A 24,855-nucleotide genomic window follows, 5' to 3' on the forward strand; every position below is an offset into this window, starting at 1 on the left:
AAGCCGTTCTGCTGTGGATGGAGGAGCCCGGCTCCCGTAGGAGTCCGGGTGGAGCCGTGTTGCTGTCGATGGCGGAGCCCGGCTCCCATAGGAGTCCGGGCGGAGCCATTCTATTGTCGATGGAGGAGCCCGGCTCCCGTAGGAGTCTGGGCGGAGCTGTACTGTTGTCGATGGCGGAGCCCGGCTCCCGTAGGAGTCCGGGCGGAGCCGTTCTGCTGTTGATGGAGGAGCCCGGCTCCCGTAGGAGTCCGGGCGGAGCCGTGCTGCTGTCGATGGCGGAGCCCGACTCCCGTAGGAGTCCGGGCGGAGCCGTTCTGCTGTTGATGGAGGAGCCCGGCTCCCGTAGAAGTCAGGGTGGAGCCGTGCTGCTGTCGATGGTGGAGCCCGGCTCCCGTAGGAGTCCGGGCGGAGCCGTTCTGTTGTCGATGGAGGAGCCCGGCTCCCGTAGGAGTCCGAGCGGAGCTGTGCTGTTGTCGATGGCGGAGCCCGGCTCCCGTAGGAGTCCGGGCGGAGCCGTTCTGTTGTCGATGGTGGAGCCCGACTCCCGTAGGAGTCTGGGCGGGGCCATTCTGTTGTCGATGGAGGAGCCCGGCTCCCGTAGGAGTCCGGGCGGAGCTGTGCTGTTGTCGATGGCGGAGCCCGACTCCTGTAGGAGTTCGGGCGGAGCCGTTCTGCTGTTGATGGAGGAGCCTGGCTCCCGTAGGAGTCCGGGCGGAGCCGTGCTGCTGTCGATGGCGGAGCCCAGCTCCCGTAGGAGTCCGGGCGGAGCCGTTCTGCTATTGATGGAGGAGCCCGGCTCCCGTAGGAGTCCGGGCGGAGCTGTGCTGCTGTCGATGGTGGAGCCCGACTCCCGTAGGAGTCCGGGCAGAGCCGTTCTGTTGTCGATGGAGGAGCCCGGCTCCCGTAGGAGTCCGGGCGGAGCTGTGCTGTTGTCGATGGCGGAGCCCGGCTCCCGTAGGAGTCCGGGCAGAGCCGTTCTGTTGTCGATGGTGGAGCCCGGCTCCCGTAGGAGTCCGGGCGGAGCCGTTCTGCTGTTGATGGAGGAGCCCGGCTCCCGTAGGAGTCCGGGCGGAGCCGTGCTGCTGTCGATGGCGGAGCCCGGCTCCCTTAGGAGTCCGGGCGGAGCCGTTCTGTTGTCGATGGCGGAGCCTGGCTCCCGTAGGAGTCCGGGCGGAGCCGTTCTGCTGTCGATGGAGGAGCCCGGCTACTCGACGTTGATTCCATCGAGGATTTCGACTGTGGGTATTTTATACCCAACACCAGTCCCCCTACTTCCGAGTTTGAATTTTAAGCGAAGGAAGTACACACAGAGAGAGATGTGCACAGCCAGAATCGCCCCTTCGAATCCTGTGCACTGTCGCCCCCAGATATTTTAACATTTAATGCATGCACGTCAGAGTCCGCTTTTCGATGAAGGTGACCTGAAAAGTCTTTTCGGAACCCCCGTTGAAACGCGATCCCAAACGTCGTGCCGCAGGAATTTGTGAGCGGTCAACCCTCGATGGCGATGAAGGGGATAAGCATGACACGTGGCACACACCAGCTGGCCTAGGAATACCCGCCGCCATAACTGTGCCAGGAACCGTCGGCTATTTAAACCCCTCAGTCCCTTCGTGGCTTCACCCTGGCGCTTTTCTTTCGTCTGAGAGTCTTGCTTCTCTCGCACCAGTCCTTGTCTCCTTCCCTCGCACCATGTCCTCTACTCGGGAGGCTGTTCTTGAGGGAATTTTTAGGGCTTGGAGGAAGGTGAGGAGGAGAATGGCGGCCGGTGAGAATCTCCATCGTTTTAAAGGGGGCCCAAGGAAGAATTCCTTCAACAACAGGGGTTTAATAACGGGGGCTGTCGGTGAAGTTATTCTGCCCGCGAAGTTCGGAGTAGCAAGGCGGGGTGATACCGGTCAAGAGGGCAGAGCAGTCGTCATAAGCCATGACGGGATCCTTGACGCCGTCAGGGCCGAGAGACCAGAGGTGGTCGGCATCGACGGTGGGGCAGTAGAACTTGTTGCGGGGACGGTGGAAGTAACGCATGCCGACCTTACCGGAGCATCTTGGGTGGCGGCCGTCGTGGTGCATTCGGAGATGAGGCACATCTCTGGTGTCGCTACCGCTCCTGAAGTGGCTACGGTTCTTCTTGAAACAGGTCTTCGCTACTGCCGCCGTTGCCCTTACCGCCTCCGGAGATCTATCCCACCCCTTTCCCGCTAAGGTTGGGACTTCGAAAACAGAATGAGACGAGATGGGGCGAGAGCTGTTACACGCACTGGAGAACGTGACTGAGAAGGATAGAGACGGAGAGAGGAGTTCGTAGCTCGGAGCGGCCTCCGGTTCGTCCTGCCCGAACCGTTTTTGCGAGACTTGCGATGACGTGTATCTTCTTTTTCTTCTTCTTTTTTTCTTGACCCACCGGGTCCTGTAACGCATACTTTTGTTAAATGAAAAAGAGATTTTGGTACCTCGTCTGCATCTTGCGTTAAATAGTTGTCTGTCAAATTTCTTCATTTTCCTTTCCTTCTCTTTGTTTGTGTTACGTCGTCCCAAGGTCGTTGGCGACCTCTTCAGTTCATGTGGGGTCGTCATTCGTCGAGCTCCTTTTCGGCTTTTATGCCGTTCGAAGATACCCACTTGTCAGGTTTGCTTAGGGTCCTTCGGGCTCAAGATTCCTCCTAGGGCTTGAACCCAGGGATTCGAGCTCCCGTTGCCTTCGGGCACTATTTGCTTTTCTTTTTTGCTTGGATTTTTCTCCGCTGAAGTCGGGGCTAAGTTCGGTTCCCTTGATAGTCCGAATGGAGAAGCCCTCCTGAAGTTGGAGTAGCCCGGCTCTCATAAGAGTCAGGGCAAAGTTTTCCTGCAATCAAAGTCATAGGCAAAGTCCGGCTTTCGTAGAAGTCTGGGCGGGGTTGTCCTGTAGCTGATGTCGGCGATGGAGCCCGGCTCCCGTAGGAGTCTGGGTGAAGTCTTTTTTGTTGTTGGAACCCGGCTCCCGTAGGAGTTCGGGTAAAGTCTTCTTTGCCGTTAGAACCCGGCTCCCGTAGGAGTCCGGGCCTTTCATTTTGCTCGAGCCGACGTGAGGTTCTCCTCGCATTCCTGACACGGCTGTGGGGGTACATTGGGGCGTTGTAAGGCCTCTCCCCCTATCCGGTCTAAAAGAACCGGGTTTTTGACTTTGCTCAAGTTAGGGTGAAGTTTTTCTTCTGTCCCTAACAGGGCTGTGGGGGCACATATGGGCGTTGCGAGGCCTCTCCCCCCCATCCGGTCTAAAAGAACCGGGCCTTCGACTTTGCTCAAGTTAGGGCGAGGTTCTCCTCCTGTCCCTAACAGGGCTGTGGGGGCACATATGGGCGTTGCGAGGCCTCTCCCCCCATCCGGTCTAAAAGAATCGGGCCTTCGACTTTGCTCAAGTTAGGGCGAGGTTCTCCTCCTGTCCCTAACAGGGCTGTGGGGCCACATATGGGCGTTGCGAGGCCTCTCCCCCCATCCGGTCTAAAAGAACCGGGCCTTCGACTTTGCTCAAGTTAGGGCGAGGTTCTCCTCCTGTCCCTAACAGGGCTGTGGGGGCACATATGGGCGTTGCGAGGCCTCTCCCCCCATCCGGTCTAAAAGAATCGGGCCTTCGACTTTGCTCAAGTTAGGACGAGGTTCTCCTCCTGTCCCTAACAGGGCTGTGGGGGCACATATGGGCGTTGCGAGGCCTCTCCCCCCATCCGGTCTAAAAGAACCGGGCCTTCGACTTTGCTCAAGTTAGGGCGAGGTTCTCCTCCTGTCCTTAACAGGGCTGTGGGGGCACATATGGGCGTTGCGAGGCCTCTCCCCCCATCCGGTCTAAAAGAACCGGGCCTTCGACTTTTATAAGGTTGCCCTCTTGTTTTTGATACAGTTTGCTTGAATTGTCCCAAGACAAATGGGCACGCATTTTTTGATTAGGACGAAATTACTGGTAGTACATCTGTAAGTTTTCTGAGCTCCATGGTCGCGGGAGGTCGGCTCCTCCGAGCTCTTTAAGATAATAAGTTCCAGGCCGGACTACTTCTTTGACCTCGTAAGGTCCCTCCCAGTTTGGGGCAAGCTTCTCCTGGCCCTGTGATTGCGAGACAGCAGCTCGTTGGAGCACTAGATCTCCTGCTTTAAATACCTTGTTCTTGACTCGGGCGTTGTAATATCGGGCAACTTTCTGTCTGTAGGCTGCCATTCGAACCTGAGCAATCTCCCACCTTTCTTCCAGCAGGTCGAGGTTGGCTCTGAGACTTTGTGCGTTTTGGGGTTCGTCGAATGCCGCGACTCGTGCCGACGGGAGTTTAAGCTCGATCGGGATGACGGCTTCCGTACCAAAGGCTAAAGCAAAGGGAGTCTCCCCTGTAGGCAACCTCTGGGTGGTTCGATACGCCCATAGCACATGATAAAGTTCGTCCGCCCAAGTTCCTTTTGCTTTTTCGAGCCTTATCTTAATCCCCTGCAAAAGGGTTCTGTTAGTTACCTCAGCTTCGCCATTCGCCTGAGGATGGGCCACTGATGTGAAGTTGTGGGAGATATTTAGATCTTCACAGAATTCAGCAAATCTGGCTCTCGCGAATTGCCGTCCATTATCAGTGATTAGGGTTCTAGGCAAACCGAACCTGCACACGATCGATTTTCAGACGAAATCCTGCACTTTCGCTTCTGTGATTTTTGCTAGTGGCTCAGCCTCGACCCATTTGGTGAAGTAGTCGATTGCTACAAGGAGGAATTTCCTTTGACCGGACGCCATGGGAAAGGGGCCAAGAATATCCATCCCCCATTGTGCAAAAGGCCATGGGGTACTCAAGGGTGTCAGCTCGGTAGCAGATTGTCTCTGGACGTTGGCGTATCTCTGGCATCGATCACACATTTTGACATATTCGATCGAATCATGATGCATTGTTGGCCAGTAATACCCTTGACGGAGTAGCTTGTGGGATAGAGACCTGGCACCCAAATGGCTTCCGCAAGCTCCCTCGTGTACTTCCCATAAAGCGTAGTCAGCTTCTGAGGGCCGGAGGCACCTCAAGAGGGGCAAGGAGTACGATCTTTTGTACAATTTGCCCTCATAAAGGATGTATCGGGAGGCTTGATTTCGGAGTTTCCGGGCCTCTTTCGCGTCCTGGGGGAGAATCCCGTCTCTAAGATAGGTTATCAGCGGGTCGACCCAGCTGGGCTCGTGGTCGATCTCCATTACGAGTCGCGGTTCTTCCGTACTCGGATGTTTTAAAACTTCAAAGAGGATTCCTTTGGGCAATTCGGCCGGAGCCGATGTCGCCAGTTTGGAGAGAAGATCGGCTCTGGTATTCTCCGACCTTGGAATTTGCCTGATGTTGAAATTGCCAAAGGCAGGGGTGAACTCCTTCACCTTCTCAAGATATTTGGCCATACTGTCCTCCCGCGCTTCAAAGCTCCCGCTGACTTGCCCCACCACAAGTTGGGAATCGCTGTGCACCCGGAGTTGACCTATTCCAAGCTCCCTGGCGATCCTCAATCCTGCGATCAGAGCTTCATATTCTGCTCCATTATTTGTTGCGGGGAATTCGAAACGCAGAGCATACTCTGCGACGACTCCCTCCGGGCTGGTCAAGATCAGGCCTGCACCCGCGCCTGCCATGTTGGAAGATCCATCCACATGGAGGGTCCAAAAGCGATCGGAGGAACTGGCTTCTTCGTCGGGGGAGTTCGGTTGAGTCTTCAGGTCGTCAATTTTGCTTTGCTCAGGTTCGGCCTCCTCGGGGATGGTGCACTCTACTATGAAATCCGCCAATATTTGGGCCTTTATTGCCGGTCTAGGTTTATAGTTGATGTCGAATTCTGTGAGCTCGATTGCCCATTTTGCCATTCTCCCAGAGGTATCAGCTCGGTGCAAAACCGCCTTGATCGGTTGATCGGTGAGTAACGTCACCGTGTGCCCTTGAAAGTAAGGTCAGAGTCTCCGAGCTGCAATCAACAAGGCGTAGGTCAGTTTTTCTAATTTAGTATACCTGGTCTCGACGTCCCTCAACACGCGACTAATGTAGTAGATCGGTCGCTGGACTTTCATTTCCTCTTTGACAAGGACAGCTGCAAGGGCTGTGGGAGAGACTGCCAGGTACAAAAATAGTTCCTCCTTAGGCTCGGGCTTTGCCAGCAGTGGGGGCGAGCTAAGGTAGCTTTTTAATTCTTTGAATGCCTGTTGGCATTCAGAGGTCCAACAGAAGTTCTTCGGCTGCTTGAGGGTTTGAAAGAAGGGCAAACATCGTTCGGCCGACCTCGCGACAAAGCGATTAAGAGCCGCGACTCTTCCCGTGAGGCACTGAACCTCCTTGATCGACCTTGGGGCGGTCATGTTTTGGATGGCGCGAATTTTCTCCGGATTGGCCTCGATCCTGTGCCCCGATACCATGAAGTCCAGAAACTTTCCTGAGGTTACCCCAAAGGCGCATTTGATCGGGTTCAGCTTCATTCTATACTTTCGAAGAGCGCCAAAGGTTTCCTCGAGGTCGGCGACATGATTTCCGGAAGACCTGCTTTTCACGAGCATATCATCCACGTAAACCTCCATGTTTCGACTGATCTGCTCCTTGAAGATTTTGTTCACCAGTCGCTGATAGGTTGCGCCCGCGTTCTTGAGGCCGAACGGCATAACCCTATAGCAGTAAAGGCCGCGATTAGTGATAAAAGCTGTCTTTTCTTCATCTTCCAATGCCATTCTAATCTGGTTATAGTCGGAGAACGCGTCCATAAAAGTGAGAAGCTCATGGCCCGAGGTAGCGTCCACCAGTTGGTCGATCCTGGGAAGGGGGTAGCTGTCCTTTGGGCAAGCCTTATTCAGCTTTTTGAAGTCGATACACATCCTCCACTTGCCGTTTGCTTTCTTGACCAAGACAACATTGGAGATCCACTCAGGATAATTGACTTCCTTGATAAATCCGGCCTTGAGAAGTTTATCCACTTCCTCGGCTATTGCCTTCTGCCTCTCCGGGGCATGACTCCAGATTTTTTCTTTTGTCGGCCGATGTTTAGGGTCGACCGCCAGATGATGTTCCACGACTTCTGTGTCGATCCCCGGCATATACGTCGGGACCCATGCGAAAACGTCCGCATTCCTTCAGAGGAAATCCACGAGACGCGTCCGCACCTCCTCCTCCAAGTTGGAGCCAATTAACACCACATGCTCCGCATTCCCATCATTCAAAGGAATTGGTATTAGGTCCTCGATTGGACCGCCCCTCTCTTCAGTGAGGTCATCGCACGCACATCCAATCCGTCGACCGGACAGAGGTCCGCCTGATCGTTTCTTTGCAGGGCAATGTTGTAGCAGTGCCTGGCCAGCGCTTGGTCTCCCCGAACTTCTCCGATCCCCTTGTTGGTGGGGAACTTCAATTTCAAATGGTAGGTTGAAACAACGGCTCTGAGGGCATTGAGGCAGGGTCGGCCAAGAATTGCATTGTAGGCAGATGGCGCCTTTACCACCAGAAAATTCACCAGGGCTCTGGACTGCTTTGGATGCTGACCTGCGGTCACAGTTAGAGCTATCATTCCTTCCGTCGGAACGGCGTCACCAGTAAACCCTATTAAGGGGGAGCAAATCGGCCTTAGATGACCGCCAAGAGTGGCCATTCTTGAAAAGGCATTGTAGAACAAGATGTCGGCCGAACTTCCGTTGTCGACAAGAATGCGATGGACGTCATAATTTGCTATGTTCAAGGAAACTACGACCGCGTCGTTATGAGGGAATTGGACTCTCTGGGCGTCTTCTTCAGTGAAGGCTATGGGTTCTTCAACTTTTTGCCGCTTGAGGGATGCAGCTGATGTGCTGATTGCCCCCTACCGGGATTCCCCCGAGATGACGTTGACGGAATCCGGCGGAGACTGGTCACCCGGCCACCCTTTATCGACGACCATAGCCAGAGGTAGTTGTGCAGAAACCTCGCGAGAGGGCATCGGATGGGGAAAAGAGGATTGGGTGCCAGAAAAGATGGCCGGAAGCGGGTCCGTTGAGCGCTCCTTGAAGAACAAGGGTGCTGCGAAGACACACGCCCTTCCTCTAGCGCCAATCCTGTTGGTGCAAGAATCTACTTGTGCCGGATAAGCAGGAGTCGGGGAAGCCGCGGTCGCCGTCGGGACCTGCAAGGGAAGTCTAAACTGGAGGTGGGGTTGCTCCGGCAAGACCCTCCGATGCTCAAGTCAGTTTTCTGCCTCAACAAGAATGGAGTGCTCGAACAGAGAATTTAGCAGAGTTTTGGGATAAGAAAATGAGCTTAAAGAATAACGTATCTGGGTCCCCCCTTTTATAGGCGGAGGAGGCAACGGATTGATGGCGACGTTTGTAACCGTCTGGTAGTGGGCCGCCCATGGTCAGGGGAATTGATTGCAAAAGATAGTGGGGTAGACCCGTGGCTATCGTCATAGCCCGCCACGTAGGGCCCATTGCAGGTAGTGGAGCGGCGTCCGTTGCCGCTAGTTGTCAGCGAGTAGTGAGATCGTGCAGCACCTGCCGCAGGGAGTGGAGCAGAATCGTGGCCGTTGACACAGCCTGTCAGAGAGTAATGGGTCCGCCACAGGGGGTGATGGAGCCGCACAGAATCCGCTACAGGAAGTGGAACAGGATCATGGTTGTTATTGTGATCCGCCAGGGGGCACGGATCTGTTGATCGAGGCTCGGCAGTGGTCGGAGTTTGGCCTTTGTAGGAGTCCGGGAGGGGTCCTCCTTTCGGTTGAGGTCGTGGGTGGAGTCCGGCTCTCGCAGCTGATACTGAGGTCGGAGCCCGGCTCCCGTAGGAGTCCGGGCGGAGCTGTACTGCTGTCGATGGCGGAGCCCGACTCCCGTTGGAGTCCGGGCGGAGCTGTTCTGCTGTCGATGGCAGAGCCCGGCTCCCATTGGAGTCCGGGCGAAGCTGTTCTGCTATCGATGGAGGAGCCCGACTCCCGTAGGAGTCCGAGCGGAGCTGTGAAGCTGTCGATGGCGGAGCCCGGCTCACGTAGGAGTCCGGGCGGAGCCGTTCTGCTGTTGATGGAGGAGCCCGGCTCCCGTAGGAGTTCGGGCGGAGCCGTTCCGCTGTCGATGGAGGAGCCCGGCTCCCGTAAGAGTCTGGGCGGAGCCGTTCTGCTGTCGATGGAGGAGCCCGGCTCCCGTAGGAGTCCGGGCGGAGCTTTGCTGTTGTCGATGGCGGAGCCCGGCTCCCATAGGAGTCCGGGCGGAGCCGTTCTGCTGTTGATGGAGGAGCCCGACTCCCGTAGGAGTCCGGGCGGAGCCGTGCTGCTGTCGAGGGCGGAGCCCGGCTCCCGTAGGAGTCCGAGCGGAGCCGTTCTGTTGTCGATGGAGGAGCCCGGCTCCCGTAGGAGTCCGGGCAGAGCTATGCTGTTGTCGATGGCGGAGCCCGGCTCCCGTAGGAGTCCGGGCGGAGCCATTCTGCTGTTGATGGAGGAGCCCGGATCCCGTAGGAGTCCGGGCGGAGCCATGCTGCTGTCGATGGCGGAGCCCGGCTCCCGTAGGAGTCCGAGCGGAGCCGTTCTGCTGTTGATGGAGGAGCCCGGCTCCCGTAGGAGTCCGGGCGGAGCCGTGTTGCTGTCGATGGCGGAGCCCGGCTCCCGTAGGAGTCCGGGCGGAGCCGTTCTGTTGTCGATGGAGGAGCCCGGCTCCCGTAGGAGTCCGGGCGGAGCTGTGCTGTTGTCGATGGCGGAGCCCGGCTCTCGTAGGAGTCCGGACGGAGCCGTTCTGTTGTCGATGGTGGAGCCCGGCTCCCGTAGGAGTCCGGGCGGAGCCGTTCTGTTGTCGATGGAGGAGCCCGGCTCCCGTAGGAGTCCGGGTGGAGCTGTGCTGTTGTCGATGGTGGAGCCCGGCTCCCGTAGGAGTCCGGGTGGAGCCGTTCTGCTGTTGATGGAGGAGCCCGGCTCCCGTAGGAGTCCGGGCGGAGCTGTGCTGCTGTCGATGGCGGAGCCCGGCTCCTGTAGGAGTCCGGGCGGAGCCGTTCTGCTGTGGATGGAGGAGCCCGGCTCCTGTAGGAGTCCGGGCGGAGCCGTGCTGCTGTCGATGGCGGAGCCCGGCTCCCGTAGGAGTCTGGGCGGAGCCGTTCTGTTGTCGATGGAGGAGCCCGGCTCCCGTAGGAGTCCGGGCGGAGCTGTGCTGTTGTCGATGGCGGAGCCCGGCTCCCGTAGGAGTCCGGGCAGAGCCGTTCTGTTGTCGATGGTGGAGCCCGGCTCCCGTAGGAGTCCGGGCAGAGCCGTTCTGCTGTTGATGGAGGAGCCCGACTCCCGTAGGAGTCAGGGCGGAGTCGTGCTGCTGTCGATGGCGGAGCCCGGCTCCCGTAGGAGTCCGGGCGGAGCCGTTCTGTTGTCGATGGCGGAGCCCGGCTCCCGTAGGAGTCCGGGCGGAGCCGTTCTGCTGTCGATGGAGGAGCCCGGCTACTCGAAGTCGATTCCATCGAGGATTTCGGCTGTGGGTATTTTGTACCCAACAAGACCTTTGCAGCTTGCAGATTCTGTAATCACCATCACCAGATGTGAAACCCATAGACTGCTCGATATAGATATCTTCCTCATGATATCCATTCAGGAAGATAGTTTTCACATCTAATAGGTACAATACCTTTAGGTGGATCCACTAAAGTCTAGATTTAGTTCGAGTGCATCGAGTCAATTTCTAACTTCATAGCATCTAATCATTTTTCAAAATCGATGTCAGACATCACCTCGTCAAAGATATTGAGATCATCACTATGACCCCTATCTTTCAAAAAAAATATTTTCTTTACTTTCTCCATAAGCATACCCATGTACCTTTCAGGAGGTTGGGAGACTTTGCTAGATCTACGAGGTGGCTGAGGAACATCAACTACTAGCTCATGGACTATGGGTTTCTGAGGATCTATAGCTCTAGACTCTTCAGAGACCTTCTCTTCGAGTTTCACTAACCTCCCACTGCCGTCATCTTGGATAAACTATTTTTTCTAGAACATGGCATTTCTACTCACAATCATATTGTGATCTTGTGAAAAGTAGAAGTAGTATCCCATGGATTCTTTTGGGTACCCTATAAAGTGAGCTATAATTGATCTATCTTCCAACTTTTTCACCATCTATCTCTTGACATAGGCCAAACATCTTCAAGTCTTAAGATAACCTAGACTCGGCTTCTTACCAAATTATATCTCATATGGTGTGGTAGGAACAGACTTTGAAGAAACTCTATTCAACAAATGAATGGTAGTTAACAAGGCATGTCTCCAAAAAAATAAGGATAAATCAGTGAAGCTCATCATGGACCTGACTATATCCAATAGGATCCTATTCCTCCTTTTGGATACCCCGTTAAGCTGAGGTGTTCCAAGAGGGGTCTACTGAGAGAATATGCCATTGTTCTTAAGATATCTCAAAAATTTTTGACTAAGGTATTCACCTCTTCGATCAAATCGAAGAACCTTAACAGGTTTATCTGTCTACTTCTCTACTTTATGTCTGAATTCTTTGAACTTTTTAAAAGCCTCAGACTTGTATTTCATTACATACACACACCCGTACCTAAACAAATCATTGGTAAAGGTAATGAAGTAGGTGTAACCACCCCTGACCTATACATCAAATGGCCCACACACATCGGTGTGTACCAAGGTAAGTGGCTCTGTGGCCCTTTCTCCATGTCCTACAAAGGGTAACTTGGTCATCTTTCATCAAAGGCAGGATTTGCAAGCTGGATACGACTTTGGGTTAAGAGAACTAAGGATCCCATCCTTTTTCAGTCTGTTTATCCTGTCCTCTCCAATATGGCCTAGTTTATGGTGTCACAAGTACTTCTGGTTAATCTCATCTCTGAATCTTTTTTGACCTACAGTACTCACTATTTGCTCATTTAGGTTCACATTCACATCAACATGCAAGTGATAAAGACTGTCAATTAAAAAATCTCATGCAATCAATTTATTTCGTAAATAAATGAAACAAAAATCTTTATTGAAATTAATTTCAAAACCTTCGTGTATTAGCACAGACATAGAAATTAAATTCCAACTAGCTATAGAAATATAATAACAGTCTTTTAAATCTAATCTAACACCAGACGGTAATTGGAGAGGGTAAGTACCAACTATTGGATGTATGCCCTAGAAGCCAATTTTGGCTGACATATTTCATATTTCTAGGACATGATTTTATACTTATTGGATAGTTATATTACCATTCATATCTATGAGTCCATGAATCATTCAAAGGATTAACAAGATGATGATGCATATTCTCAAAGAGTTGAAAATTTGAGGCATATGTCATTGATGGTTGATTCCTAAATTGCTCTTGGTCATAGGATTATCCTGGGGATGGTGATTGATCCAGATAGACCAGTGCACAAATCGCTTCCTTCGGACAGATAGACCTCGAGTCTGTAGTGTAGAAACACTGGAGCGAGAGTGCAAGTGGTTGTTAGAGAACAACTAGCACTGAGCATGATCAACATGAGAAGTCACATGGATGTCTATTCACTCGTCAGTGATTTTTTTGATGCTGTAGTTGTATGACTGGTCCTTTGATCTGAGATGATACTACTACTCATAGTGAGGCTGCTGGAGTTTGACTGACACATCAACATGGGTCTCAAGGAGCCCTTGAGTGGATGTTGACGACAGTTGGTCCACTATAGGAGTGGGGTGTGCACAAGATGGGATCTATCGATCCTAGCAGAAGAAAGTAATCCTATGAAATTTAAGAGGCTGAGTTCTTAAGTCTATAGCCATAGCAGTGTGATTGATGAAAAAGAGTTTTCATAGAATCACATATGCACTTAAGCTGATTGAATCTATCATATGACTGAAGGAAAAACTAGCTTTTCCTCTGTAGGATCTTCCAGATCTAATGAGATCTGGGATGGAATATTTCAAAAAAAAATTATCCTATAATATTTCAGATCTAAAATCTATTAGATCTAATTCTTATTATCTGATATTAAATTTAAATTAAATCTAAAAACTTGAAGAATAGAGAAATAACTCTAGGATAACTTGATTACCCTATAGATGATCGTAGCAATGCCCGAGGTTCTAATGTAGCCACACAGTCGCCTGGCCTCTACTGGTATGCACTCGAGTAGGATCTGAATCATCTTCTCCTCACAAATCTTTGCTCTAAAAATTAAATCTGGATCTGATCTGAAAGATCTTTAAAAGATCTTCTGAAGCTAGAGCAGTAGCTTCTCGATAAATCTCTGCAGCCTTCTGATCAGGGAGCCACCATGCCTTGGATAAGCACCAGATGGATGCCCAACTTCTTGAGCATGAAGAGGGGAGAGAGAGGACTAGAAAGGAGCATGGAGAGGTGGAGAGGTTTTAAACTTTTAGTGGGTATGGAGCAGATCCTTCTAACCCTAGGTGCAGACAGGGTTTAAATAGACCCTGCTGCGCCATGCAGTGCCACATCATTCGACCAATCAAAAAATTTTAATTAATTCTAAAAAAATTTTGATTGGTGGAGTGATGTTATCTGATCATATCAGATAAGAATTCCCATAATTCATCCTACTATTGGCACCAATACTGGATAAACTCAGTGAGATTGACACCCAACAGTTTGAGTCCATCAGTGACACCTAGCAGTATGTAGTGGCAATCCAATAGAACTGAAATGAACCTCTAGATATAGTTAACGTATGATTTAGTTCCTCTATCATGAGTCCCGACTAGATGGCAGGTCATGAATAAATCGTCAAATCTCAACATCAGTCATATGAAAGATTGATTAGCTCAAGTCTAGTTATGACTTCTATTAAAACTCTTTTCCATCAATCACACTACTGTGGCCATAGACTTTTGGACTTAGCCTCTCAAATTTCATAGGACTACTCCTCTCTATCAAGGTCGATAGATCCTGTCTTGTTGCGCACCCCACTCCTATAGTAGACTAACTGTCGCCAACATCCACTATAAGGACTCATTGAGACCCATGTTTATATGTCAATTAAACTCCAGCTGTCTCACTGGAGTAGCAATACCATCTCAAGTTAAAGGACCAGTCACACAACTACAGCATTGAGAAATCACTGATGATTGAATAGAAATCGAAATGATCTCTCATATGGTCACACTCAGTGCCAGTTGTTCTCTAACAACCATCTGTACTTATCACTCTGTATCTCTACACAGTCGACTAGAGACCCATCTTTTTCGAAAGAAGTGATATATGCGCCAATCTGTCCGGATCTATCTGTGGGGAGATTCAGTGCAGGGGTAAAATGGTAATTTTAAAACTTTTTCAAAATTATGATTTTATAGTAGAAAAATATTAATTAATTAATATAAATTTATCCTACACTAGGATCTAAATATGATATATAGCATGCATGCATTTAAATTTGAAATTCAAATTCGAACAGTAAATACTTTACTATAATATGTTCAGAACACAATACCTTTATGCGGGTAGTAGATCGTCGTAATCTGATCACCGTCGGAAGAGTCTGATCATCGTGATGCAGCCACATAACATTTCTGACCTCTACGGATCATCCACATGAAGCTCCCGATCTGATCGACTCCTCACGAGTGCTAGCTCGTTGTAGAGCCCTTTTAACGGCCGATGCTGATTGAACTACTTCGATCGATGTCTGTCAATTCTTTGGATGCTTGGATCATCAACAGACGTGCTTGAGAGGATGTTGAAGATCTTTCTAAAATTTTGTAGGCTCAGGATACTCGTAGCTCACTTTCTCACTTTCTGAACCTCAGGCTAAAACTCTAGGGAACTCACCGAAAATCTTGCACCCACTTTTCTTTCTTTTCTTTCTTTTCTTTCTTTTTCTTTTGGAAGGATATGGACTTCCTTCTCATGTACAAGACTTCTCACACCCCAGAATTTTTCCCCAAAAATCTTTTCTTGCACGCCCCACTCTTCACCTCCTTTTATAACAATATCAAATGTCTTATCCAAAAGAAAAGATAAAGATGAGTAATTGCACATTTGAATTCAAATGGACACCAACTCATCCCTTATCCACTAAAGGCATGAGGCATAGCTTAAATTATGCATGGAGTGATTTCATGAGAAACCTTTTCTCATGTAATAAATGGGGCGTAAAAAAAGGGATAAGGCGCAATAATTGATTGCCCATTCAAATTTAAAATTTGAATGGCCAACCAATCATCCTTATCTATTCATTTGGCACATTAAAGTGGGGCATGGAGAGGGCTTGGCGTGAAAAAAAATTCATGAGAAGTTCCTTCTCATGAATTCAAATGGGTGCAATGGAAGTGAGGTGGCGCATGGAGATTGGGTCAAGGTGGTTTCATTATTTAAACCAACCTAATTGAACCAAATAAGTTAGGTCCAATTAGACTAATTTAAATTCAACTTAATTAGGCTTAATTTAGCTCAATAAAATCTTAATCAAATCAGTAATTGATTAAACCCAACCCTTGATCAAATCAAGGACCAAATCATCTCGACGATTAGGTCAACTCTTAACCTAATCGGGTCAAACCCAACTGAATCCAATTCAATTGGACTTGATCCAAAAATAATTACTCAATCAAATTGAGTTAATTAATGATCAAATCACTAATTAAACCTCTCATAAATATGGAGTCCAAATTTGATGGGCAATCGGGTATCAGAATTCATCGATATATAACCCTGATCGAAAAATCCCAACCAGTGGGACTCTTGACCCCGGTACCCATAATGTGTGGAACTCATGATCAGAGAATCTTGATTCTTGATCACTGAGTCCCAAACATATAGGATTCTACATCAGCCATCAGATCAGATAGGAACCTCTAATGTGTGTGACCCCGCAGGTTCGAACCTAAGTCGGTAGCACAGGAACCAACTCCTGTACTAATCGAAGTGACCATCTAGTAATGGTACCCGACATCTGGATAGGTCGAAAAATTACAATCGCAACACTCAGAACCTACATGAATATGGTTACTGTATAATTCATCCTTTTGACCCCTGTGTTTAGGATGACTCAGGGTTAAACTGTCAACCCTGATCAGATCATCCGAATCATGCTCAACTCAAACAGTCCTATGACTCTTCACAAGGACTACCCTGACCAAAGTTTTGCTAAATTGAAACACGACTGTACACAGCTCCAAAACTAGAGTGGTCAATCCCATCTTGACACACGCACCGACAAGTCAAGTACTTGCCTACACCCAGCAGCCTTCCGTCACTGAATTAGAAATTCAGGTAGTCCAGTGCCTAAGTGCAGTGAGTTGCTTGCAAGTCACCGTGGTGGTCTCAGGTCGGAGGAACATTTATACCCATATTCCATCAGAGAAAATCTTGACAGTAGAAATAGCTCCGGAGTTGGTCACGTTCAGTGCAGATGTACCCTTACATCTCACCTGTATGCCATTCCAGTGTCTCCACACTCATTGGTTAAGAGGACAACTAACCTATATGGCATACAACGACCTATGCTTGATAAACGTTGTCGTCCTTAGTAACAACGTATCATTTGGTCGCGAACAGATTTAAGGACTAAACGACAAATCCTCCTTTGTCGAGTCTAAATAGTCCTAAGGACTTCACCACAACATAGGAGTTCATTAGAAGATGAAATATTTTGTGATGAAAAATATCAAAATAATTTTTTATTAATTCATAATTCATGTACAAATGAGCACAACCATCAGCAGACTGATGATTGGCTTTGGGATACTATTTCCAACACTATCATCACCCTCATGATGATCCTATGATCGGAAGCCTTTAGGAATTAAATATATATCTCTAATTTTTAATACTTTGAGAATATATATCGAAACTAATTTCATAGATGATTCAAAGACACATTATACTTGAATGAAAAAGAACTTGTCTTTTATATTGATTATATCAATATATTAAGTACAAAAGTATACCCTAGATATATTATAATGTGTCAGCTATATTGACTTCTAAGACATACATCTAACAACCATATCTCATACGATGTGATAGGAACAAACTTTGATGGAACCCTATTCAACAGGTGAATGTCGGTTAACAAGGTATGTCCTCAAAGATATAAGGGTAGATCAGTAAAGCTAATCATGGACTTGACCATATCCAATAGGGTCTTGTTCCTCTTTTCAGATATCTCGTGGAGCTGAGGTATTCTGAAAGGCATCCATTGAGAGATTATGCTATTGTTCTTAAGATATCTCAAAAATTTTTGACTAAGATATTCACCTTCTCGATCAGATCGAAGAACCTTAATGGGTTTATTAGTTTATTTTTCTACCTCATGTCTAAATTTTTTGAACCTTTCAAAGGCCTCAAACTTATGTTTCATCAGATACACATATTTGTACCTAGACAAATCATTGGTAAAGATAATGAAGTAGCTATAACCATCCCTGGCCTGCACATCAAATAGCCCACACATGTCGGTGTGTACCAGGGCAAGTAACTCAGTGGCCCTTTCTCCATGTTTTACAAAGGGTAATATTGCTCCTAGATTGATTTTGATGATTACAAAGCAGTTTGAAGGGATACAAATAATTTTAAAATGAAAAAGTCCTTATGCTCTTCAAGGGCAAAATCATAATTTCATTAAAATCCTGATTTGATGGTATCATTTGATAGAATAAATGATTTGTAAACTATTGGTAAAATTTTCATTGTATTTGAACTTATATTTTTGAAGTTATGAAGGTTTGAAGTGCATGAGTCGACTCATGAGTCAACTCATGGCACTATGAGCTGATTGGCACGCAAAAAATTCCCATGCCACGCTGGATTTTTGACTTGGCACGACCTGTGAGTCGACTCATGAGTCGACCCACAAGGCATGAGTCGACTCATGAGTTGACCTCTGCTGATTTGAGCCGAAAAATCCAGAAATCAGACTGTCTGGGCTGTTGCAATAGAAGTCGACTCAAGAGTCGACTCCTGATGCATGAGTCGACTCATGAGTCGACCCCTGCGACGGAAAATGTCAGCAACGGCTATTTTTTTGTCCATTTTAATTGCCTTTTATGCTTCCTAAAATTGCTCTAACGGCTCCTTATCTGCCTAAATTATTTTCTCTTGCTTCTAATGCTACAAAATGCTTAAAATGGTGAAAGAAATTGCAGATTAAATAGAGATCAAACGTGAGAACAAAAGAAGAAGAGAGGATCCAAAATTTGCACGAAAAAGCCTGAGATCAACGAAAAATCCAAAAAAAAAAGAAAAAGAGAGAGGATCCACAAAATACCAGAGAGATTGTGAAAGAGAAAAGCAAGAGCTTTCAAGGAGAGAATCTTTCAAGCCTATTGTTTTCAACCTTGATCTAGAGATTGTTCAAAGCTTTCAAGAGATCTTCAATCAACAATCAACCTCTTCTCAAGCATTCAAGCATTCATCCACCTTGAGAAAATCTGAAAAAGGGGTTCATCATTTGAGTAAAGTTTTTATTGTTATATTTGCTCATTTAAGGAGCTGTTATTGTATTAATCTGTGCTCTAAATTTTCTTACTCTTTGTGAGTTTTTGTTCTTATTTTTGGAGGATTTCCAAAATAAGGAAAGGTTGATCCGAACCTGAAATCGGAGTGTTTTGGGTTTACTTGTACCCGAGAAATAAGTGTTCTAGCTTGGGATAGCTAGTGTCGGAGTTTCCGACGTTTTGTATTCGGGTTGAATACAAAGGATAGTGGATTGAAATTCTCAAGTAGGATCTTGGGGAGTGGATGTAGGTGCAAGGTTAGCACCGAACCACTATAAATCCTTGTGTTTGTAGTGTGCTTTATCGCTTCTCTTTATTTCTTTATTATATCCTTGCATTCTTGCTTTAGAAAATTAATCGTGATTTAAAGTGTTTATTCTCATTCATCAAGCTATTAACAAATACCTTTCATAAGTAATAAGTTGGGCTTAAAATTTTTAGAAACCCAATTCACCCCCCCCTCTTGGGTTGCATAGCTGGGCAACAAGTGGTATCAGAGCCGGTGCTCTAGCCCTTCTTTGATCTAACAATCAAAGAGCCAAAGATCTATGGCAACCCATGTCGGTACTTCTCTAGCCGAGGGGCAATCTACAAACCGACCTCCACTTTTCAATGGGTCTAATTACACCTATTGGAAAGCTCGGATGAAGAGGTTTCATTAAGAATGGAGAAGAGCCCTGCATCTATAAATGGGCAAATGGTCCAGTTGTGGTATTCCTTATCTTGTACGTGGATGACATTCTCTTAATCGGGAATGACATCCCCGCACTACAGGGAATAAAAGTTTGGTTGTCATCACAGTTCTCCATGAAGGACTTGGGTGAAGCATCCTACATCCTAGGGATGAAGATCTATAGGGATAGATCTAAAAGGATGCTTGGGTTATCCCAGTCCATGTACATAGACACTGTGCTGAAGAGGTTCAGCATGGAAAATTCCAAGAAGGGCTATCTACTGATAGGCCATGGAATTTCTCTCTCTAAGAAGGATTGTCCGACAACTCCTGAAGAGAGAGAGCGTATGAGTAGAGTCCCATATGCTTCAGCCGTGGGATCTATCATGTACGCCATGACATGTACAAGACCAGATGTGGCATACTCACTAGGAGTAGTGAGTAGATACCAATCTGATCCTGGAGAAGATCACTGGAAAGTGGTTAAAGCCATCCTTAAGTATTTAAGAAATACTAAGGACCAATGGTTGGTTTATGGCGAGTCAGATCTGAAACTTGTGGGGTTCACAGACTCCAGCTTCCAATCTGACCATGATGACAGCAGGAGCGTGTCGGGTTATATCTTTACTCTGAATGGTGGAGCCATCTGCTGGAAGAGTTCCAAGCAGCATACTGTGGCAGACTCTGTTTGTGAAGCGGAGTATATCGCAGCATCAGATGCCGCGAAGGAAGCTGTGTGGCTGAGGAAATTCATCAATGAGCTCGGAGTAGCATCCTCCTTCGATGGTCCAGTCCTGCTCTACTGCGACAGCACTGGTACCATAGCTCAGGTGAAGGAACCCAAAGCACATCAGCGGACGAAGCACATCTTGCACCGCTTCCACCTGGTCCGAGAGATCGTGGATCGAGGTGACGTCGACCTTTAGAAGATCGACGGAAAGGAGAACCTAGCCGACCCCTTCACTAAAGCCCTGGCAATAAAGGAGTTCGACAACCACAAGTCGAAGATGGGTATTAGATACTGTGCCGAGTGGCTTTAGGACAAGTGGGAGTTGTTGGAAAATGTGTCCCAAAAAGCCAATCGTCAAGCTGTTGATGGTTGAGCAACCAAGTATTGTAATTGATTTGTTAATAAATAAAATATATTTGGCATTTTCATCATAAGCTTTCATCTTCTAATGAACTCCGTTGTTATGATGAAGTCCTTAGGACTATTTAGGTCCGATAAAGAGATGATTTATCGATTAGTCCTTAAAACTGTTCACGACCAAATGATAGGCTGTTAATAAGGACGACAGCTTCTATCGAGCATAGGTCGCTGTAGGCCATATGGGTTGGTTGTCCTCTTAACCAAAGAGTGTGGAGACACTGGTATGGCATACAGGTGAGATGTAAGGGTACATCATCATTGAACGTGACCAACTCCAGAGCATTCTGCTGTCGAGAATGTCTCTGATGGGATATAGGTATAAGTGTCCCTTAGACTTGAGATCACCTCAATGACTTGCAAGCAACTCACTGTGCTTTGGTACCGGACTAACTGAATTTCTAATTCAGGGATGGAAGGCTTCTGGGCACAGTCAAGTACTTACGAAGTCAGAGTGTGATCGAGATGGGATTGACCACTCCAAGAGTTGGAGAAGAATGAGTCGCTGTATTTCAATTTAGCAAAATCTTGGCCAGGGTAATCCATCAGATGGATTTGATATTTTGAAATACAATGTGGACAACCTGATCAGAGTTGACAGTTGAGCTCTGGGGTGTCCTATGATCATTTTGGTCAAGGGGATGAATTATATGAAAACTATATCCGCATGGGTTCTAAGGATGTTGTTCTACACATTCGACCTATCCGGACGTCGGGTACCATTGCTAGATGGTCACTTCGATTGGTATAGAAATTTGTTTCTATGCTACCGGCTTAGGTTCGGACCTATGAAGTCACACACATTAGAGTTCATGATCCGATCGGATGGTTGATCAACGATTAAGAATCATTATAGGGTTAAATAATCAATACGATTGACATTTAACCCAGTGCAAGTGTTACAGGAGGATCGATTAGCAATTTGATTGCTAATTGGCTTCATTTGATTAAGCCAATGGGCTGAGATTAAGTCTAATTAAATATAATTTAATTAGATTTGGTTTGGGCTTGATTGGATCAAGTCCAATTGGTTTATTGGATAAGCCAAGTGCAAGGAAAAACTAGTCCTAGTTCAACTAGGACTTGGGTCAATCTAATTTCTAATTTGATTAGAAAATTAAATTAGATTTAAATCTAATTTAATCTACTTAAATTAAGTTCTTAATTGGGTTAAGACCTATTTTAATTGGGTTGATCTAATTTTGATTTGATTTGGTTTGGGAAACCAAATTAAAACAAGTTATGAGACAGAATCCTAGTAGGACTAGGATTCCACCTTGCGCCACATAAACCTTCTCCACGCCCTCTCTCTTATTCAACGCCAATCTCCACTTATTTTGTGTGACAAAAGCCCTCTCCCAGATCTCTCCCACGTTCACAAAAGGTCTCCTCTCTTCTTTCTTACATGGAAGGTGATTTGGATCAAATCTAAAAGGAATAAGTTTGGATTTCGAATTCTATGAGATAGAGTTTTAGAAATCCAAAACTCTTTCAATTTTGCACCGAATTTATCCAAATGTTTTTTGGAATTTTTGTGGCTTTTAGGGTTTACATTGTACACCCTTTTCTGGTGATCCATGCACGAAAATATGGAGGAGGTGCTCAAGAGTTGTGCGTCCCTTTACTTGCCATGTTTGGATAAGCCTTGACTAGGTGTTTGACCTAGACAAGGACTCTATCATATCTCTCTATATAAGACAAGTTTCTTCATGAAATTTTAAGGAGAGATAGATATTTGAGAGGTCTTTTTGCCATCCAAAAATCAGAGAGAAATACCTTTGGGTCGTGGAGATATAAAAGACGCAAGCTTGGGTGTCTAGAGATAAAAACGTGAAGAAGAAGAGGGTCTTCTTCTAGGGTTTTTATTTTCATATCTTTCCTCCTTCCATCTTGAGTTTCCTGAGAGCGTCTCAGATCTGAAACTCCTCCTTCTACTTTCCATCTTTGGAAGAGTCCAAATCAAGAAGAAGGAGGCACCTGATCAACCATCAAAGAAGGATCAGCGCAGTACTAGCATACTGTGCTGATTTTCTGAAGCAGGACTTCTGATCGAGATTCGTGGGCTCGTGTGGATGACTCCTAGAGGCCAGACACGTGTGCGGCTTGCAACATCATCCTTAAGCCCGGATCAGCGAGGTTAGAGCATCTAACTTGCAAGGTAATAGATCTGATCTATTATTTAATACATACATTAGATGTAGCTAGTATAGAAACATGTTGATATGATCAACATGTAGTTCATACTATATTTATATATATTTTAATTTTTGATTTAATGCTATGTAATAATCATGTAATAGGATCTTAGATCTAGGGATCTTCTGATCTTAGAAAATAAATTTTGATTTATTTTAGTCTTCCGCTGTATGATCTTGAAAAAGTTTCAAGATATAACCCTGAAACCCTAGATCTGGTTCCTACAGCAAGACCATGATTTTCAAATGCGAAGATCTACTATCCATGCTAAGGTATCAAGTTCTGAACTCGTACTTGATATACATAGAATGTATAGTGCAGATATGATCCACAGATGCTTGTTTTGATGTGATCATACATGCTGATTTTATTTTTTAGATCATATACATGCATCATAACATATTATAGATCCTAGGATAGGCATTAAGATTAGATCTTAAGCATATAATATAGATTAAATTATTTAATTTAATTTTTTATTATATAAATTTTTTTTAAAATACATGCTATGTGCCTACTGATCTTCCAATAGTGGTATCAGAGCCTAGGTTCTATTATAACATGTATATGTATGCATGTAGCATTAAAAATTTGATTTTGAATGCAGCATGATCTAATTATGATGAGATCTAGCATGATTTAGATTAGATCTAAATTTTACATATATGATATATTTAGATTAGATGCCTAATAGTCAAGTAATTGGATTGAACATTCATGGCCGTCCGATCATAGGAGAAAGTAAGATTTATGACCCTCTCATTCCATTCTATAGAGATCTCTTATGGCATGTAAGGGTGTTGTTTATGAAGTGAAATTTGAGTGCAGGGGTAAAATGGTAATTTTAATTTTTTTTTAAAATCATTATTTTATCATGAAAATTATTAATTAATCTAATTAATAAACATGTGTTTATCCTATACTAGGATCTAAATATGATATATAGCATGCATGCATTTAAATTCAAAATTCAAATTTGAACAGTAAATAATTTATTGCTATGTATTAAGAACACAAAACCTTTGTGCGAGTAGTCGATCACCGTAATCTGATCATCATTGAGAGGATCTGATTGTCACAACACAACCATACAACATGTTTGCCTCTACGGATCATCCACATGAAGCTCCCGGTCTGATCGGCTCCTCACGAGTGCTAGCTCGTTGTAGAGCCCTTTCGACGGTCGATACTGATCGAACTCTTTCGATCGATGTTTGCCAATTTCATGGATACTCTAGATCATTAGAAAACATGTTTGAGAGGTAGATGATGCTCTCCCTTGAATTTGGTGGGCTCACGACACTCGTAGCTCACTAACTGACTTCCCGAACCCCAGGTTGAAATCCTAGGGAACACACTGAAAACCCTGCGCCCATTTTTATTTCTTTTCTTTCATTTTCTCTCGAAAGTTTTAGACTTCCTATTCATGCACAAGGGTTCCTCACGCCCCACTTTCTCTCTCAAAAAATTTTTACGCATGCCCCAGCTTTCTCCTCTTTTTAAAATAATTCAAAACATGTCTTATCCGCGTGAGAGGATAAAGATAAGTGGTTGCACATTTGAATTCAAATCAAATTTGAATTCAAATGCAAACAAACTCATCCCTATCCACTTGGGCATGAGAAGAGAAGGTGCGTGGCTGCTTTGTGCATGGAAAGGCTTCACGAGAAACTCCTTCTCGTGTAAGATATAGGGTGCTAAAGAGGATAAAGATAAGGCGCATGGATTGGTTGCTCATTCAAATTCAAAGTTTTTTTGGAATTTGAATGGCCAACCAACCATCCTTATCCACCTATATGGTGCACAAATGTGGGGCATGGAAAGGGCTTTGCATGAGAGAAAATTCATGAGATGTTGCTTCTCGTGAATTCAAATGGGCGCAGAGATATCAGGTGGCGCAGGGAGTTTGGGTCAAGGTGGTTTCTCATTTTAAACTAACCTAATTGAACCAATTTAATTAAAATAAGCTAGACCCAATTAGACTAATTTAAACCTAACTTAATTAGGCTTAATTAGGCTCAATAAAATCCTAATCAAATCAGGAATTAACTAAGCCCAACCCCTGATCAAATCAGGGACCAAACCATCTCGACGATTAGGTCAACTCTTAACCTAATCGGGTCCAACCCAATTGAATCCAATTCAAATGGACTTGATCAAAAATAATTACTCCATCAAATTGAGTTAATTAGTGATCAAATTACTAATTAAACCTCTGATAAATACTGAGTCCAAATCTGATGGGCAATCGGGTATCAAAGTCCATCGATATGAAACCTTAATCGAAGAGTCCCAAACCAGTGGGACTCTTGACCCCGGTACCCAAAATGTGTGAGACTCATAATCAGAGAATCTTGATTCTCGATCACAGAGTTTCAGACATATAGGACTCATAGTCCACAAACATTAAGACTCTTCGTCAGCCATCAGATCAGATAGAAACCTCTAATGTGTGTGACCCCGTA

This window comes from Elaeis guineensis, chromosome 6 (assembly GCF_000442705.2).
Source record: "Elaeis guineensis isolate ETL-2024a chromosome 6, EG11, whole genome shotgun sequence".
Lineage (NCBI taxonomy): Eukaryota > Viridiplantae > Streptophyta > Magnoliopsida > Arecales > Arecaceae > Elaeis > Elaeis guineensis.